The sequence below is a fragment of the Muntiacus reevesi genome, chromosome 20 (assembly GCF_963930625.1).
Source record: "Muntiacus reevesi chromosome 20, mMunRee1.1, whole genome shotgun sequence".
Taxonomy (NCBI): domain Eukaryota; kingdom Metazoa; phylum Chordata; class Mammalia; order Artiodactyla; family Cervidae; genus Muntiacus; species Muntiacus reevesi.
The window spans coordinates 31,111,821-31,117,820 of NC_089268.1; the positions used below are offsets into that span (position 1 = coordinate 31,111,821).

General features: G+C 42.0%; 2 non-coding genes across 2 annotated transcripts; one reads left to right on the forward strand and one right to left on the reverse strand.

Annotated features, from left to right (window-relative positions):
* The first annotated feature begins 14 nt into the window (after positions 1–14).
* On the forward strand, positions 15–87 carry TRNAR-UCG (transfer RNA arginine (anticodon UCG)). Its single transcript has one exon. It is a non-coding gene; the product is annotated as a tRNA-Arg (tRNA).
* Positions 88–2,916: 2,829 nt separating this feature from the next.
* TRNAI-UAU (transfer RNA isoleucine (anticodon UAU)) lies at positions 2,917–3,010 on the reverse strand. The gene is made up of 2 exons: positions 2,973–3,010; positions 2,917–2,952 (listed from the first exon to the last, which is right to left on the reverse strand). It is a non-coding gene; the product is annotated as a tRNA-Ile (tRNA).
* Between the last annotated feature and the right edge of the window lie 2,990 nt (positions 3,011–6,000).

The window sequence follows — 6,000 nt, forward strand, 5'->3', positions numbered from 1 at the left end:
CCCTAAGAACCGAGGACCACGTGGCCTAATGGATAAGGCGTCTGACTTCGGATCAGAAGATTGAGGGTTCGAATCCCTTCGTGGTTGTGGCTTCCTTTTTCACACTCCTGCTACCTTTACCCAGATATCACTGTTTCAGCTCTCAAATCCCAAACTAGAGCATCATAGCACTCCAGAGATCTCCCCTTGGTTATAAGTGATTCAGTAAGTGGGGTCTGCGCCAGCCATCTCCACCGAGCCGTTTGCACCATAGGAGTCTTTGGTCAGGCAGGCACGCAGGTGTGGGGATTGCGAAGAGCGCCAGCCCTGGTCTTTTTGGACCCTCTTGCAGGGGGTTGGGTGGACCCAGTGAGTGAGGTGGGTGCCACAAGGCACGAATGTCAAGGAATTCTGCTCTCCTCGTCCGGCAGTGTCTGGACGTCTCTTATTTTAGCGTACGACTATTCCATTGGTGTTCAGGTGCCGCTCTGTACTTCGGCGCGGAAAATGTTGAGATTTGCTTTTTGTAAGTCAGTTTAAATGGCGCCCCCTTTCGACAGGAAATCTTGCCACATTTTAGAGGAGCTGGCTCCTGATTCACGTGGATGCCACCTAAGAGGTGCACCGTCTTTCTGTGGGTTCTCAGAGACCAGCTGTGGGTTCTCCCACACGTTGCGGGATGAATTAGTTGAACGTTAAGCAGTATCTGAGGAGCCAGGGTTAAAACAGAAACCTGGAACCATGAGAAGAGACCTGTCAGGCAAATTATAATAAACAGGGAGCAGCTTCTGCACAAGTGGAAAGAACGTGGTCAAATACATTTGAATATTTAGGTGTAATGGACACATTCATAGAACAATATGACTGTTCTAATTAGATTCAAGTAGGAATTACAATTGTAAATGGTCTTAAACGATGAAATATTTTGAATTAGTTGTCAAGTCTTCCTACTGAGAAAATTACATGTCCTTCCGTTTACTACAAACTTCTTTAAAACATTCAAAGAAGAAATAAGTCTCACCAGACACAACTCTTCCACAGTATAGGAAAAAGAGAAAGAAAGAAAGAAAAAAAATCCACAACTGCTCATGCCGAATGCTGTAATGATTTTTTCCCGTGAGTGTACTTCTTTAGCAGCTTTATCGCGGCATAATTTCCTTAAACTGCTTGTATTTAAACTTATAGTTTGACGTATGTATAACTCATGAAACCACCACTACAAAAGAGATAATGAACACAGACACCATCCTCAAACGTTTCCTCAGGTCCTTTTGTAATATGTTCATCTGTTGCTGGATTTTGTTTGTTAGTATTTTGTTGAGAATTTTTATGTCCATGTTTATAAGAGATATTGGTCTGTAGTTTTCTTAGCTCATGATGTTTTTGTTTGACTTTAGCATCAGGGTAATGATGGCTTCCTCTTCCAATTCTTATAAGAATTTGTAAAGAATTAGTATCAATTTTTTTAAAACGGTAGAATTTAGCAGTAAAGATGTCTAGACTTGAGCTTTTCTTTATGGGTAATTTTACTCTCTAAATCAATCTGTTTGCTTGTTATGGAGTCTAATTCCATGCTAAATGCTTATGTCAGTCATCTACATCTTTGTAACAAACCTCACCGAAATTTTGTGGGTGACTTAAAGCAACATTTAGTTTCCAATTCTGCAGGTCAGTTATTGGGCTGTGCTCAACTAGGCAATTCTTTTGCTGGTTTTGCTTGTGGTCACTCGTTGATTGCAGTTATCTGGCAGCCTGACTGGGACTAGATGGTCCAAAATGTTCCCACTCACTGTCTGGGGTATCATCTGGAATGACTGGGATGGCTGGGACTCTCTCTTCACATGATCTCCCATCCTTCGGGAAGTTAGGTGGGATTTCTTCACATGATGTCTCAGGGTCCCAAGATGGCAAGAGCAGAAGTTATAAGGTTCTTGAACCCTAATATTGAAACTCCCACAACCTCACTCCCACAACATCATTACCACAGCATTCTATTGGACAAATTACAAGGTCAGTTCACATACAAGGAGGGAAATAGACTCCACCTCTTGGTGGTAGCTTCTGCACAATATATTCCAAAGGGACATGCATAATGGGAATTTATGACAGGACTTGGTGACTGAACAACAACAATCAATCAATCAAACAATGATTTGTTATCTCATTTAATACTAAAAACAGCACTGTGAATAGCCACTATTGCTATATCTTGGTAAGTAAATTATCCATTATCATTTCTTCACCAGTGTAATCTGAATTGGTCTGTGAACCTTGTTTTGAACCCACCTTTACCTAGTGGGCAGCTCAGGGTGGGGCCAGGGAGAATGTAAGCACTCCAAAATGTAGCAGCAGCTGAAAAAGCACTGATAGTGCTGAGCATTTGAACACGTGTAATTATAAATTTTTGTAAAGCCAGAGAGCTCCGTGTCCTTGTCTCAGGATGACTCTGATAATGTTTACGATCCAGAAGGTGAGATTAAGTGACCCACACACAGACTCCTGGTTCAACTCCTTTCCTGAGACTGAGTTCCTGAGTGTCTGATATATCTACAAGCTGCATGGACTTTTAAAGAGTAATAAGCACCTTAGAGGAAGCCCCGATAAGTGGAGAAACTGAGGAAAGCAGGTTCAAATACAGGAAATTTCCCACTGAGATACTTTTAAAAACCAAGATCGTCCACATTTGACATAATTGACAAGTCAGACGTAGTTTATTACTGTGAAACAGTCTTGGCAAGAGACAAAAGTTAAATTGCCAAAGTGTCGGAAGAAGGAAGGAACCGAAATCAGCGGGATGGTACTTAACCATGCACGACCGTAAACAGAGAATTTTAAGACAAACCACAGCCAAGTTCTAGTATGTAAATCCCAACCCTTGATCTCTTTGTGGGGACCTCAAATTTAACCTGTCTCATGTGGCTAGAGAGTAGTAAAATTTGCTCCAGGTGAGGCTTGAACTCACAACCTCGGCATTGCTCACAAGTGTACTGTCTTATAAGTACCGCGCGCTAACCAATTGCGCCACTGGAGCTCTGATAGGTAGGGGTTTGGGCAGGTGTAAGTGAATATACTTTCACAGATGAAGACTTTTATTTAAGGTAGTCAATATTATGAATAAAATGGCGCCTTCTGATACGGGGTTTTCTCTTTGAATCTGATATGCGATTCACAGCGGCAGTTTTTGATCAGTTGGTATCAGCCAGTCTGCCGCCGTTTCCCCCACAGTACAGAGATGCAGCCGCGATTGAGCGTCGCAGTCATCTCCATCTTGATTTTCCGCTCATAGTCCCACGGCTTCTCTAAATTCAGACTTATTTGAAAGCATTTGAATTGGGGGGGGGGGGGGGGGGAAGTTACATTGGTTCCACAAAGGCAGGAAGCTTTCCACTCAGGAGTGTGTACTCCATCTGTAAGACCACAGTGCATTTTCATTGCTTCCGAATTCCCGGAGACTTTTCATCTCAGCGATTCTGCTTTCTTGCATCACCTCTGTCTCGGCTCTGCCCTACTCTCGGCCGACTTTCCCTCTGCTTCAGATGCCACCTGTCCCACCCCGACACAGTCACTGTTTTTTTTTAACTTAAGAATCTTAAAATACTTTGCTATCCTGAAACATTCACAGAGCTAATATTTCCTTTAGAAAAAGCACTGTTTTAAATGTACTAAGTTTAAATCAACTATATTAAATGCAATACAGACTAAGGAAATGCAGAAAAACAAAAAGGTGGTAACTTGAAAATTTTCTGAAGTCTCATACTCAGAGAAATATATCGTTTATATTTGTGGTTCATTTCAAGCTTTTTTCATTCTAGTTATACATTTTGGGACAAAAGAAACTTCCACCAGATGGATCCACGGCCTGAGTGGACACACTGTGAACCAGACCCCCATTACCTCTATTTTAACAGAGGGGCTGTGATGACACTTTGGGTCTTTCCATATCATTATTCACTTGAACCTTGTTTCCAACAGTCCTTGAAATCTGAGGGTTTTTCTCTTTATTGAGTCTATGATTGTTGAGTAAATGGATATAAGTCCATTTAGGAAAGAAATGGGGGAATTATATTCTATATATTTTCAGTGGCACTGCAGGGTCCTCAGGACTTGCCTTCTTCTTTAATCCAAGAGGTCAGATCTGAAAACTGGTTTAAGATCAGAAACTGGGCAAGGTATTGTGATTTTATTTTTAACTGGGGCAGCTACCCTAAGTCTTCTGATTATCCTTGATTTCTTATGTGTAGACAGCGATATGCTTATTGGCTGCCCATCTATTTTGTTTCTAGGGATGCTGTATTTTATTAACCATCTCAACACTACAAAGTTGGCTACCTCTCTGAAATTGTCTTTCATTACAGTAACTTTGCCCACCCACACCTGGCACGTGCACATGTACAGACTGACCAGATTCTGACCAATTGAGTGCTGCTATTTCTGGCATGAATTGTTTCAAAATCCTATAATTCCCATTGCTGTCAGTGAAGCCACTTCTGTAGCAGAATCTCGTATCACCAGAGCAGGGCCAATAGAGGACACTCACCATGGAACTTCTTAGCAATGGTAGTGTCCTTCGCCCAGCACATGCCTTCTCCCACCCCCAAACAGAATATCTTTTGACTCTCCTGTTACCCATTCCTCTAGTGGGTTTTCTAGTATTACATGGTAAATGCACTCTAGCATGTCCACTGCTTTGAGTTTTTGATCCCTCTTTCTGCCATCAATCTCAAGAGTCCTGGCATTCTTACCACATTTAGTGAAAGCTTTTGCTTTTTTAAGCAGAGAATCCTAACAGTACGTTGAGTTTTTGCCAGCATATAAAAATTCTGTACTTTGGGAGAATGCTCTAGTATCAGTGTATTCTACATCAACTAACTTTGCATTCTACTCTCCTTGATCCAGAACACTTAGAATTTAGTTCTGTATGGAAGGATGCTAAATGGGTGGCAGAGGTACATGTTTGGCAGAGGAGAGATCTCTGCATCATCTTCAAGGAAGAAGGACTAACTAAACCTTGATAAGGAAGATTGGGCTACTTCTAAAACGCTCAAAGGATCTTGGGAAATCTGGAGATTTCTATGTTCTAATGCATCCCCTGGAGAAGGAAATGGCAGCCCACTCCAGTATTCTTGCCTGGGAAGTCCCATAGATCAAGGAGCCTGGCAGGCTACAGTTCATGGGGTCACAAAGAGTTGAACATGACTTAGCAACTCAACAGCAACAACAATGCATCCCACCAGATGTCTCCATCCAATGTCTCAATATTCTGTTCTTTTCCAATTGAGGCCATGACCTAGGCATAGAAGATAATCTAGTTTGAGAATTTAACCTACTTTGGAGTCCTACTATTCCTGTGATTAAATCTTGGAGCTGAAACTTAGCTTTTTGTGCCCTTGAGTTGCAGGATATGAGAGTTTCTTTATACCCTCCTATGAAGACTCTGGCTTTCACATTAGCCTCAACTTTGATGGGCTTCTTTTGTGACTCAGCTAGTAAAAGAATCTGCCTGCAATGTGGGAGACCTGGGTTCAATCCCTGGGTTGGGGAGATTCCCCTGGAGAAGGAAAAGGCTACGCACTCCAGCATTCTGGCCTGGGTCCCGAAGAGTTGGACACAACTGAGTGACTTTCACTTTATTTGATGAGATATCATCTTCAGCATTTAATCATCTCTCTCCAAGGCATCAGTTTCTTCTACTGAAGAATTCTATTACATTATTATTACCATCTCTCCCACATTTATCAAGCATCTGATACATCACATCTGCTTTTGTATATCCACCGGTAGAGCATCTCAGTTCAGGTTGGGTGAAAGTTTAAGGCCAGTGGCTGTTTGTGTTCTACCAATCCCTTTACTGCCAACCAGATGGATAATCCAGCTTCAAAAATCTCATTTTAGGGACTTCCCTGGCAGTCCAGTGGTTAAGACACTGCACTTCCACTTCAAGGGCATGGGTTCCATCCCTGGTCAGGGAATTAATATCCCCACTTGCTGCATGGGTGGGGCCAAAAAAAAAAAAAAAACAAA